Source organism: Moschus berezovskii, chromosome 18, assembly GCF_049115385.1.
Source record: "Moschus berezovskii isolate FMDL1 chromosome 18, NW_MosBer_1.0, whole genome shotgun sequence".
NCBI lineage: Eukaryota > Metazoa > Chordata > Mammalia > Artiodactyla > Moschidae > Moschus > Moschus berezovskii.
The window spans coordinates 78,228,233-78,241,990 of NC_142477.1; the positions used below are offsets into that span (position 1 = coordinate 78,228,233).

Genomic DNA, 13,758 nt, shown 5'->3' on the forward strand with positions numbered 1-13,758 from the left:
CCACCATCTCATCCTCTGCTGTCCCCTTCTCCGCCTGCCCTCAATCTTTCCCAGCATCAGGGTCTTTTCCAGTGAGTCGGGTCTTCATATCAGGCGCCCAAAGTACTGGAGCTTTAGGTTTAGCATCAGTCCTTCCAGTGAACATTCAAAGTTGATTTTTCCCTTAGGACTGACTGGCTTGATCCCTTTGCTGTCCAAGGGACTCTCAGATGTCTTCTCCAGCACCACTCTTTGAAAGCATCAATTCTTTGGTGCTCAGCCTTCTTTATGGTCCAACTCTCACTTCCGTACGTGAAAAAACCATGGCTTGGGCTGTATGGGCCTTTGTCAACAACGTGATATCTTTGCTTTTTAATGTTGTCTAGGTTTGTAACATTAATTAAAGTAGTAGCATTCGTTAAAAGTGTTTTTAAAACCAAGGTCTCTAGAACACACAGTATTATAAGGCATAATTAAGTGTAAAATAAGGTAGATATAAATTTTCTGAATAATATATTTGTATGTTGAAACAATAATTATTGGAAAAGTTCTTATGGAATACAGAATATGTAACAGAAATGGAGTGAATCAAAATCAGTAATACTAGAAAATCGAAAAGTAGAAGAAATGAGACACACTAGTTTACATCTCTTCATGACTGACAGTGACATGTGAGATACTGTAAGCTGTGAAAGACTAGTGAGTTACAGGGGAGAGGAGGACATGGAGCTGATTCTCTGAAGAAAGACTTTGTGCAAGTTAGCCAGAGTTGTATTCTTACTCACATTCTAATAAATGGAGACTTTGTTTTCACATTTTTCGGCTTGGGCTTCTACTGCTTTGAGCCTCAGTAATGAGGCTTGTCAGAGAGCTGGGCATTTGAAAGTTGATGATCTGTGTCCATTGATGTCACAATCAATGACCAAAAATCAGTTAACATCTACAGAATTGGGACAGATGACCGTACTAGATAAAAGTAAAGAGGAATATTGCGGCGGTGTTTCTGGTAGGGAATTCCATGCTCCATAACCTGTGCCAGTCTCAACTGCCAGAAAACAGAGAAAGCAAAGAAGGTAATGCAGAAGCCCAGAGCACTCAGGTGTGGGCCGCCTGGGCACGGCCTTACCATCATTCTGACGGTTCCAAATTTGAGATTTTGTGGCAAAATCTACCTTGTGCTGACTCCTGTCATGCAACCTACAGCCAATGCCAATAAATACCTCCTAGCAAGATGTCTGCATTCTCCCTCTGAAACAGAGGTCTCCTGCATTGCAGGCAGATTCTTTACCAAGTGAGCTATCAGTTCAGTTCAGTTCAGTTGCTCAGTCATGTCCAACTCTTTGCGACCCCATGAATCATAGCACACCAGGCCTCCCTGTCCATCACCAACTCCCGGAGTTCACTCAAACTCATGTCCACAGAGTCGGTGATGCCATCCAGCCATCTCCTTCTCTGTCGTCCCTTCTCCTCCCGCCCCCAATCCCTCCCAGCATCAGAGTCTTTTCCAGTGAGTCAGCTTGTTGCATGAGGTGGCCAAAGTATTGGAGTTTCTGCATCTGGTCTTTTTATTTTTTGAGAAATAACGTTTTAAGGTTCAGAAATTATTATTTATAGTTATAGCTAGACATGGAATAATGCTGTAGATTCATTCGCCATCATGTTACTTAAAACGACTTTTCAATATTACTTTCTCAGCATATTTTGGAAGAGCAGTGTTGAAGCCAGATTTCCTGGGTTTTGAATTCTGGGTCTGTTGGTGATGTGCTGTGTGGGCTTGGGCGAGTTCCTCAGCCTTTCTGTGCTCCATCTCTTCTTAAACCTATCTCCCAGAATGACTGTGAGGATTAAAATGCCTTTAAGACATGTCAAGTGCTTATAATAATACATAGCAGGTGCCTAGGAAGTCCTCAGAAAGCTAATATCGTGGTTATTCAAAATGGGTTTCTTTCTTAGAAGGACTTAAGGACTATCTCCCAGATAGGTTTTACTGCCATAAAAGTTAGCTCTTATTGAAAATGACAGGTGCGAAAAACCCTGGTATACTGCTTTCTGTCACATAACGCAAGTAACGTTATGTTTTTCCTTTTCCTTGGATCTAAATGTAATGCTTTCTTACTATTACTGATATATTTTCTTTGTCCTTTAATGCTCCTCTTACTAACTGTTGCATCCTTTTATAGAAAATTACTTACCAATGTAAAAAGCTTATCTAAAAAAGAAAAGTTTAGGTATTGTTTGCATTTTTGAGTATTTACTATCAGCCTGAAAAGAATCATTTGTTTTTTTAGGCCTGCAAGAAAAACACCGTATGAAAAGAAGGTATCGTAAAAAGACAAACAAAAAAAATGAACTTTAAAAAATATTATCCTCGTAAAAAATACTTTGTAAAAGGAAGAGTGGCAGAATAGAAAATCTTCCTTTGTTGTAGAGAACTGTACTTTGAACACATCATTTAGAAACACTACTGATAAAGTTATCCTTTTGATAAAAACCTGTTCTTTTAAGAAGTGTCTGTTTTTGCTTTGATAAAGAGATTTATCACCTCTGTACACTTAATCTATTTTACACATATTTTAAGGACATTGTGAGACAGTATTATTTATGTGTAGGTCAAAGAACAAATTAATTATGTGAACCACCTGGTTGACTTAACTCAGTCTTCTGAGACTGTTTCTGAGGATGATGATGTGCTTTACTCTACAAATTCCGTGTTGCAAGTAGAACCACTTGGCTTGGGGCGTAAAGGTAGGAGCGCAGTGCAAATATTAACAGAAAGCCTGTTTGCGTATAGAGTGATATACGCACATCTTCTCTAGTACTGCTCTAGAGCCAGGGATCTGTTATAGTGCTGTGCACCTCAGAAGTATGTTTTGCATTAAAAGAACATGAAAGTGCGTGTATACTCTGAGCCACAGGCCTGTGATCATTCTCACTCACTGTATCTTCTGCTGACTCTTCTTTCCTGTGCCTTCACTCAAGGTCATGTTAGCATCATTTTCCTCCTAGAATAGCTGAAATAATCTCAGAAATTCCTTCCCTGCCACTCCACCTTGAGGAACCTCGGTCTGCACAGCAACTTTAATTCTTTACTATTTTTAAAACTTCAGGTCTCATCATGTAACCCAAGTGTTATTTCTCTTTGCTGCATGGTTAAAGGTCACAGTTGTCTAGCTTCATCTGGTTTTAATTTTTACCCTTCTTTCTACATGAATGTTAGAATCAGCTTGTCAGTTTCCTACAGTGTCTGCTGGTCTTAACGTTCTCATTTTCCTTCAGTTCAAAATACTTTGTAATTCTTCTTTTCATTCCCTCTTTGATCCGAGGGTTATTTCGATCCGTGTGATTTTGTTTCCAAATATGGAGAGTTTTCCAGAGATCCTTCTGTGCTCCTGCTTCTCCTGATTTGTTAGGTGTATCCAGAGGGACCCTGGGGCTGGGGCTAGGGCTGATTATTTCCTGCCTTGGAGGCAAGACCTTACTGACTACCCCGTTCATTCTACTGTAAGGAGCAGTTTTTCCAGCCTGGCTCATGAGAATAGATGGAATTCCTGGGACTGAATGAGCACAGGCTCCTATAGTCTTTTGAGATGGTTTCTCCCTGGTCTCAGGTGGTTTCTCCCAGATGGGCGCTGTTCGGTCCTCTGCTGAATATCCGAGGGGCTCGTCCTCAGATCTCCAGGGTCCTTTTTCTCTCTGTCCCACTCTCTCCTCTCCTCGGCTCTGATCTGTGATCTCTGCCCACTTTGGTTTCACCAGACTGTCAGCTTCACCACCTCCTGTCAGGGAGTCTGGCTGACTCAGCTTCTGTTCCTTCTCCCCGTGTTGGGGCCTGGAAATTCTCTCCAGGCAGTGAGCTGGGACATTCCTTAGGCTATCCTCGTGTGTTTCCAGGATCATTGTCTTTCATTCCCTGAAGTCCTTTGTCATGAAAATCATTGTTTAATGTACTTTGTCTTTGGCCTTGTTTTTGCTGGCTCCCCTCAGGAAGGTCAGTCAGTAGCTGTTCACTCTGTCTTGGTTAGCAACGTACGGCAGCTGGAGACTGTCCACAGTGTTGTTCTTCCTACTCTACTTACTACTTCCTGCTCATCCTTCATTTCTCAGTGTGACATCTCTTCCCCAGGAAAGTGTTTCCTGGACCCAATCTATGTCAAGTTCTGTTATGTGATCATAGAACTCTCTCTTCATAGAGTATCTGAGTTCATAATTATTTTATTTGTCTTTCTCTTCTACTAGACTTCAAGCTAAACAGGAGCCAGGGGCATCTGTTTTATCTGCAGAGCTTAGAATAATGTCTTCCACATTATAGACACTGAATACTTGGAGTGCAAGGAGATCCAACCAGTCCATTCTAAAGGAGATCAATCCTGGGTGTTCATTGGAAGGACTTATGCTAAAGCTGAAACTCCAATACTTTGGCCACCTCATGCGACGAGTTGACTCAGTGGAAAAGACTCTGATGCTGGGAAAGGTTGGGGGTAGGAGGAGACGGGGACGACAGAGAATGAGGTGGCTGGATGGCATCACCGACTGGATGGACATGAGTTTGAGTGAACTCCGGGAGTTGGTGATGGACAGGGAGGCCTGGCGTGCTGTGGTTCAAGGGGTCGCAAAGAGTCGGATATGACTGAGTGACTGAACTGAACTGAAAGACCGGAGACTTTGTCTCAAATACTTACCTCCCACCGTCTAAGGAGCTGACTCTACATTCTTATGTACAAGGGAGCCACTCGAGGGAATATAGTATTTGATGTGTACAGGTGTCTTGCAAAATAAAAAGAGTGTTTTCTTGTTTTTTCTATGACAGAATCTGCTTTTTTCTTGAAGCCATTATTAATCAGAAATGTATTGATTTTTAAAAAAAGATGAAAAGAATGACTATCAAAAATTCATGTCGCGTTTTTTTCCAGAGGCTGTGTCTATGATGTTCTACTGTTGGAAAAAAAAAAAAATACCATGAAAAAGATCGAAACCACCAATACCTAAAGCCAAAACTAACAAATGAAAAAGTTTGATTAAAATTATTATTATTCCACATCAGCAGAAGACTCAGAATTTATTGAAGAGCTAAGGTTCTTCTCTGGCTTTTATCAATAATGTAGACTACAGCTCAGGGCATCCACTTCAAGATGGCTAAGCACACAAATCTACCTCAGTCTTTATTGTACTGAATTGAAGAAAGTGTTGTTAGTCACTCAGTCATGCCCAACTCTTTGAGACCCCGTGGACTGTAGCCCACCAGGCTCCTCTGTCCATGGAATTCTCCAGGCAATAATACGAGAGTGGGCAGCCATTTCCTTCTCCAGGGGATCTTCCTGACTCAGGGACCAAACCCGAGTCTCAGACCTGCATTGCAGTTAGATTCTTTACCACTGAACCACCAGGGAAGTCTGACAGAATAAAGACAGAATACCCAAATAAGAATAAAGATGCCACATGATCCAAGGCATCAGGATAGGGAACATGGGTGACCTTGGGGCCGCTCATGGAGTAACTAATTCAAGACTCATAGAATAGCTGTGTCACTTCTAGCTGTTGGATTACTGGACCCTAGTTTGCCCCAGCTAACTCTGGAAGAACCATTTCCTACATGGAGGGAGTTCTGCATTGAGAATCTCAAGAATGAAACCTGGGCACAGACCAGACACGGGACAGAGTCTCAGTGTTTTCTGGCAGTGGACAGAAGCCCCTGATAACCATTGATAGGCAAGCCTCCCCTCACCCGGGAGAAAAACGTGCTCATACAGGCTGATGGAATGACAGTCTCCTATCACAGTGACACCAGCATTGGCAAATCCTAGAAGAGGTGTGTCAGGGGCTCTCATCCATGGACCCTGAAGGGAATCAGGTCAAGCTTCCCAACTCTGCCTTTCTACCTGAAGAGCTAGGAAGTTAACCTAATACCTCTCAGTCTGCAGAATTATAAATGAGCTCATCTGCCTACCCAGCCAGCAAAGGTCCATCTAGTCAAAGCTATGGTTTTTCCAGTAGTCACATACAGATGTGAGAATTGGATCATAAGGCTGAGTGCCGAAGAATTGATACCTTCAAACTGTGGTGCTGAAGAAGACTCTTGAGAGTCCCTTGGACAGCAAGGAGATCAAACCAATCAATCCTAAAGGAAATCAACCTTGAATATTCATTGAAAGGGCTGATGCTGAAGCTGAAACTCCAATACTTTGGCCACCTGATAAGAAGAGCCAGCTCATTGGAAAAGACCCCAATCCTGGGAAATATTGAAGGCAGGAGAAGAAGGGGATGACAGAAGATGAGATGGTTGGATGGCATCACTGACCCAATGGACATGAGCTTGAGCAAACTCAGGGAGATAATGAAGGACAAGGAAACCTGATATGCTGTAGTCCATGGGATCACAAATAGTCAGACACCACTGAGTGACTGAACAGCAGTCTACCCAGGAGGATTACCAAGAAGAAAGCAGATGGCACAGGGGCTAGCACATGGCAAACCCTCAAAGCAGAACTCTGCTCTATTTCCCATACCAGCTCACATCCCATTTATAGCCCTGATCAGGGCAGCAGGCTTCACCACATGGACCCTCTTCCTGTTGAAGCAGATTTGACCAGCTCAGCTGCCAATCATATTATCTGCCAATCAGATTTGATCTAAGAGACACAGAGGCTTAGCCTTTGGATTTTATTTGTAAAGCACTATGGCAAACATGGGCTTCTCAGGTGGCTCAGCAGTAAAGAACCTGCCTGCCTATGCAGGAGATGTGAGTTCAACCCCTGGGTTGGGAAGATCCCCTGGAGGAGGAAATGGCAACCCATGCCAGTACTCTTGCTTGGGAAATCCCAAGGACAGAGGAGCCTGGCAGGCTGCAGTCCGTGGGGTTGCAAAGAGTTCAGCAGGACTGAGCCATTGAGCATGATAGCAAACATTCCTGAACTCAGTAAAATTAAAATCATCTTCCTTTTCTTGAGTGGGTTTAAATGAGTTTCTGTTTCTTACAGTCAACCAGTCCGGGTTTAGCTGACACTCAAAGATGCCAGCTTTCTCCCTGTCCCTATTTATTATGATAGAGTCGGGGGGTAGAGGTGACTGTCATCTTCACAAGGTCTTTCCTACAGCGAGTGAGGAATGGATTTGAGCATGGGGCCAAGCCCTCCTGATCTATAAACTGGACCTGTTGATGCATCTCCTATGCTTGTGTGTTCATTTGCTCAGTCACGTCTGACTCTTTGTGACCCCATGGACTGTAGCCTGTCAGGCTCCTCTGTCCGTGGGATTCTCCAGACAAGAATCCTGGAGTGGGTTGCCATTTCTTCCTCCAGGGGATCTTCCTGATCCAGGGATCGAACCCATGTCTCCTGCACTGGCAGGCAGATTCTTTACCACTGAGCCATCTACCTTCTGTGTTTGGCTAATGAGAAATTCCATTCACCAGGCTATTAGTTATTTAACTCAGCATGAGTATTAAGTGTGTCATCTTATAAGAACAAATGAATATGGACAATTTTAGAACTTAGAGCTTTTCATTGTGCCTTTAACTATTCAGCAATACATAGTGAAAATTCATCCAGTTCTTAACCTCAGATTTTTAATATTTTAATCTCTCATGAAACAAAAGTTGGGTTCATACTCAGCATTTTGGAAAACTGCACTAAATGAACAGCGAATAGCAAACACTGCCAATACAGACAAATGGCAACAATAAAAGCCAACGTTATTGAGACTTTGTTATGTGACATTTCATAAATTTGGCACAGATGTTAAGTCATTTGTTTAATCCCACCAACTCAGCAGTGATGGAGCTACAGTGTGAAGGCACACACCTCTGGTATAGCAGGCACTGTGGTATCTACCCGAGGTCTCCCCAGCAGGCTGGTGCCAACCTACCAGCTGCCCCAGCTTTGCTGCTGGTGGGATACCTCCAGCCCTATGGCCCACAAACAGTAGGTTACTGATACAGGGTGCACGACACTCCTCTGTCTCAACGGGTGAGCAACGTGATGAGGTGACTTAGGTCCAGAGTTGCCCCCCGCCAACCTGGATCTTCCCCTGAAACCAGCTCTTCTCAGATGCTCCTTCCCTGTTCTGAGTCTCTTACTCTTCCACAATTTTTCTCCCTCCCTGAGGATCACCACCTCTGTGGCCATGGGCGCCTGAATCTCTGTCTGTGACTCTGCTTCTTGGGAACCTGACCCAAGACAGCTGGTTTCTTGTCTTCAAATGTGCAACTTCTATGCCTGGAAAACAGGTGGAAGAAGGCGTGTGCCCACCACCATCAGTCCCCATGACCAACACAGGATGGGCTTGTGCTTCCCATGTCAACAGTGTGTGGCTCTGTGGCCAGTCTTAGCTCGGAGCCTAGAGGTCCCTTCGCCAGGAGAGGTGATGCTGCCAACGGAAGCCAGGAAGGGTCCTTGTCAGTGTGGACAAGGCTGCTGCTGCCCACTGGGCTGTGTGTGCTGTGGACTCAGCAGGCATAGAAAACAGCTTCCTTGCCCCTCAGGGTAACTTCCCCTGACCACCGTGAGGTCATCACAGCACTAGTGTGCTTAGGTAACCCACGAGGTGTTTATAGGTGCCTCATATACAGTTAATAATCGGTAAATTGATGCTTTTGAACTGTGCTGTTGGAGAAGACTCTTGAGAGTCCTTAGAACTGCAAGGAGATCCAACCAGTCCATCCTAAGGGAGATCAGTCCTGAATATTCACTGGAAGGACTGATGCTGAAGCTGAAACTCCAGTACTTTGGCCACCTGATGCGAAGAGCTGACTCATTTGAAAAGACCCTGATGCAGGGAAAGATTGAAGGTGGGAGGAGAAGGGGATGACAGAGGATGAGATGGTTGGATGGCATCACCGGCTTAATGGACATGAGTTTGAGTAAACTCCGTGAGCTGGTGATGGCCAGGGAGGCCTGGCATGCTGCAGTCCATGGGGTTGCAAAGAGTCAGACATGACTGAGTGACTGAACTGAAGGAAATAGAGCCTGATAAGAGTTTAATCGCCAGGGTCTCAGAACTGTCAAGGGTGGGGATTGGGCCAACACACCAGACAGTCTGCTAATCAGCTGAAATTCTAGCTGAGTGGAGAATTCAGAGCTGGCGGTCAGCTGCAGCCATCTGTCAGTGGTGGGTGCCTTTTCTCCACCACAGCTTGACTTTTGTATGCTTCCCTTGCAACCACGGAACCAGAAGTGAAGCTAATGGAGACCGTAGATTTGGGCAGTGCGTGGGGTGGACTGTCATAGTCAAAGTGGTACCCCACGGGACCCCCTTAACCAGGCTATCACTCCCATCCCCCCAGCTACTGTGTGTGTCACCCCCCTCCCCCAGTTCCCTGGAGCTGACTGTCCTCTGCTGACTGGAACTTCTCCATCTGGGAAGGAGCCCTCCCTACCGCCACCCCCTTCACTGATGCACGTTTGATTTGAGGGAACAGAACCCGGGGGTACATCTCAGCAGTTAGTTTATGCTCCAGAATGCCTCCTCATTAAGACTGGACCAAAGCCAGACTTTGTGACCTCACCCTTGCTGGGCTCTCACTCCTTCTGACCCTGCTTCTCTCCCTTCATCCAAATTTTCCCTCAGTAAATCATGAGCACCCAAATCCCTGTCTTGAACTCCACTTTTAAGGACCCCAACCTAAGTCACTGGGTGTGAAGTTAATCCACGTTTAGTAATCATCATTCCCATAAAAAGAAAAACACAACTTCTGATTTTGCAGTTGGTTTTTTATAACTCATCTTAAAGTTTTACTGAGTCTAATATTCAGCAGGCTAAGACTCACTAGAGTACAAGACAGAATGATGTTCTAAACAACTGAGATGGCAAAATTAAAATCACCAGCCTGACACAATAGTAGCTCAGGTGGTAAAGAATCTGCCTGCAATGCAGGGGACCCTGGTTCGATTCCTGGGTCAGGAAGATCCACTGGAGAAGGGATAGGCTATACACTCCAGTATTCTTGGGCTTCCCTGGTGGCTCAGATGATAAAGAATCCTCCTGCAATGCTGGAGACCTGGGTTCGATCCCTTGATTGGGAAGATCCCTGGAGAATTAAAAGGCTACCCCCTCCAGTATTCTGGCCTGGAGAATTCCATGGACTGTATAGTCCATGGGATAGCAAAGAATCAGACATGACTGAGTGACTTTCACAGCCTGACAGAATTGCTTCATCAAAAAATCAGTGTCTTCCTACACATGGCACTGAGTCATCAATAAAAGACTTTCTAATTACCCAAGAGTCCAAATGGATTGGTTTCATTTGCTCCTGTTGTCGCTTGCTAAAATTCCATTCTATATGAGGTGTTGGTCCATCTTTGCAAAGAAAATAAGTGACTCATTCTAACTGACAAGATTATTTCCCTCACGGCCCCCAAAACTTGTCACCAAAAGTTAAAGACACATTTTTAATGATATTTTAAAAAGAATTTGTCCCTTGTCAACCATAACTGTGACAACTTGTCAATTATGTAATTTTGCTTATGGTTTAGAAACATGGAAATCTTTGCAGAAAATCTCCCAAACGGCCAGAACGTGGGTGTGTTTGCATATGTGTATATCAGTTTTAAAATTACACAGATCAAAGACCAGAGGGATGTATTAGGGTCCCCAGGTCAGTAAACAGGAACGGGAAGATCCCCTGGAGAAGGAAACGGTAACCCACTCCAGTATTCTTGCCTGGAGAATCCCATGGACGGAGAAGCCTGGTAGGCTGCAGTCCACGGGGTTGCATAGAGTCGGACATGACTGAGCGATGGAATGGAACGGAACGGAAAGACAACAGAGAGACTTAATATAAGAGAGAGGCTCTCAGAAAAAAACTCTGCAGCCTGAACCTCCAAGACCCATGCCAACGCCTTCACATATCCTCAAGCCTCATTTTTTTTTTTTAATGTACTCTATTGTGGTAAGAATACGTGACAAGAGATCCACTCCCTTAAGTAAGTACACAGTACTGCATTGTTGACTACAGGTACAGTGTTGTACATGGGTCTCTAGAACGAGCTCATCCTTCTTTAACGGAAACTTTGTGCCCCTTGGTTAGGAATTCCTTCACTCTCCCCTCTGAGTCAATGAGTTCAACGATTTTTAGATGCCTCATTTAAGTATAATCATGCAGCATTCATCTTTCTAGAGAAAAATGGCAACCCACTCCAGCGTTCTTGCCTGGAGAATCCCAGGGATGGGCGAGCCTGGTGGGCTGCCGTCTAGGGGGTCGCACAGAGTCGGACACGACTGAAGTGACTTAGCAGCAGCAGCATCTTTCTGTAAATGGTTAATTTCATTTAGCATCTTGTCCTCCTGAGTCAACCGTGTTGTCCCCTGCGGAAGCATTTCCTTCCTGTCTGCGTCGGTCCTCCACGGTGTGTAGGGACCACATTTTCTTTCTCCGTTTATCTGTGGATGGACTTTGCTGCTGTTCCCACACCTCTGCTTGTGTGAATAATGCTGTGGTGAACGCGGGAGTGCCACTGTCTCTGAGACCCTGACTTCAGCTCTTTTGGGTGAGTACCAGACGTAGACTGCGGGTTGTACGGTGGCTCTATTTTCAGCTTTCTGAGGACCCTCATTCTCTTCTCCACAGTGGCCGCGCCAATTTGCATTCCCACCCACGGGGCACAGGGCTCTGTTTCGGGGACAGTGCCTCAGTGCCGGGAGCTGGAGCGGTGATCGTGGAGCAGAGCTGGAGCCTCTGACCTGAGTCTAGACTTTTCCTGAAGTTGACATCCTAGGTGGGGGATGAAGGCTGAGGGCATGTCACACAAACCTGGAACCTACATCCAACCTGGATCCGTCTCTCCATGCAAGGGGTGGCAGTGTCATAAAGTCAGTCCCCCAGGGAGGGTAGGTTCATCTCCACCCACCGCTGGGAAGGACTCCTCCTCCCACAAGGAATCACTTCCAAGCTACGTGCAGCCTTTCCTAGATGCCAAGGACAATCGCCAACATGACCAAGAATTTCTGAGCAGCCTACCAACTGTTCTATAACAAAAGGGAAAACAAAAAGTTAACCCAAATATATGGACACTTTTTTAAAATACTAGAACATTTCAAATATACACAAAGTAGGAAAAAAGATAGTAAGCACACATTTAACATTATTCTGCCAAGAAATATTAACTGGTTACTCCCATTACTTAAGATTTTTTTTGAAGAATCAATGTGTTTGATACCAGTTCTTATAACTGCATTCTGATCTATTTGTAAAAGTTGCTACTATTCTGAAACTACATTTATCATTCGTGACATTTAAATTTTTTATTTTATATTTTAATGTACATAATAGAGTGGTGTTCTGTGTCATGAAATTTACTTCGATAACAAATTGTTCTGAATGTGTTCTGTGATGTGTTTCTTCATTTCAATAGAACAGAAAAACAAAATTTTTTCTTTCTCTTTAATTAAAAATTTGGCCCACCCTTTGCTTCCCACTTCTGGCAACCAAAAATCTGTTCTCTGTATGAGTTTGTTTTTGGAGGATTTTTTAGATTACTTTTTATTTTCCACACATCAGTGAGATTATACAGTATTTGCTTTCTCTGACACTTCATTTAGCATAAAGCCCTTCATGTTCATTCCTGTTGCCACAAATGGCAGGATTTTCTTCTTTTTATGGCTGAATAATATTCCATTTTGTGTCTGTGTGCTTCTGTGTGTGTGTGTGTGTGTGTGTCTTTTTCACTTCTCCTTTATCCTTTCATCCACTGATGGACATTTATTCTCTAACTTGGTTAATGTAAAGAATGCTACAAAGAATAAGGGGGTGTAGATAACTTTTGAGGTTAGTGATTTCATTTCCTTTGAATAAATAGGCAGAAGTGGAATTGCTGGATCATGTCTCGGTTCTACTTTTAATTTTTTGAGGAAACTTCATATTGTTTTCCCAAAACAATGTTTTAACACTAAACACTTTTAGATAAACCACGTTTATATTCAGTGCAGTTCAGTTCAGTCGCTCAGTCGTGTCCGACTCTCTGCGACCCCATGAATCACAGCACGCCAGGCCTCCCTGTCCATCACCAACTCCCAGAGTTCAGTCAAACTCATGTCCATCGAGTCGGTGATGCCATCCAGCCATCTCATTCTCTGTCGTCCCTGTCTCCTCCCGCCCAAAATCCTTTCCAGCATCAGAGTCTTTTCCAGTGAGTCAACTCGTCGCATGAGGTGGCCAAAGTATTTCAGTTTCAGATTGTGTATATAATTTTCTCATCTTTTTTAATTGTAACAATGCTTATTTTATTTAAAAATACTTACAATTAACTAATTATCCATTAGTGAGGGCATGTGTATTTTTTAATCTTAGATTTTTACAAAGGCTGTTGTGGAATGCTGAGAGAGGGGTCAGCCCATCTGGTTAACCACTCCATATAGACTCTATCACACAAAAGTATCAATGTGTTTAACAATGCCTAACTGATAGAAACTCGGGTTGTTTTAAAAGATGCAAGTATTTGTGAGCATAGCCATGATTTTCTAGTGTTTACCACACTTCCTCTGTAGTACACTTAAAAGGAATATATGTGTGTGTCTATGTATACACACAAATGCATGCGTTTTAAAAATTTGTTTTATGTATGTTTATTTTATTTGTCATTTTATATTTCTTCATTACTGAATTTGGTCCTCTAATGTTTGGTTTAAATGTTAATCTACAATCCTTGGTGACGCTTTTCCTTGTCTGTGCTCTCCAGGTTTCATTTAGAAACAAAAGCAAGGTTATCCTAGATTTATAAACGCTGTTCATACATTTTCCTGATCTTTCCGTGTTCTGGGACAGTTTGTACATGATAAGATTTATGTAGC

At 43.6% G+C, this 13,758-nt stretch overlaps 1 protein-coding gene across 33 annotated transcripts in view; it reads left to right on the forward strand.

Moving 5' to 3' along the window:
- The window catches only part of LOC129560676 (ankyrin repeat domain-containing protein 26-like), a 210,309-nt gene that overhangs the window by 125,420 nt on the left and 71,131 nt on the right, over positions 1 to 13,758 (forward strand). For 27 of the 33 annotated variants that reach the window (XR_016035244.1, XM_088827808.1, XM_088827784.1 and 24 more), the window contains one exon: positions 4,890 to 11,459. The exons of 3 other annotated variants lie outside the window; for them this stretch is intronic. The gene's annotated coding sequence lies outside the window, so the exon portion shown is untranslated. 3 more of the 33 variants (XM_088827783.1, XM_088827792.1, XM_088827786.1) reach the window with 3 other exon arrangements.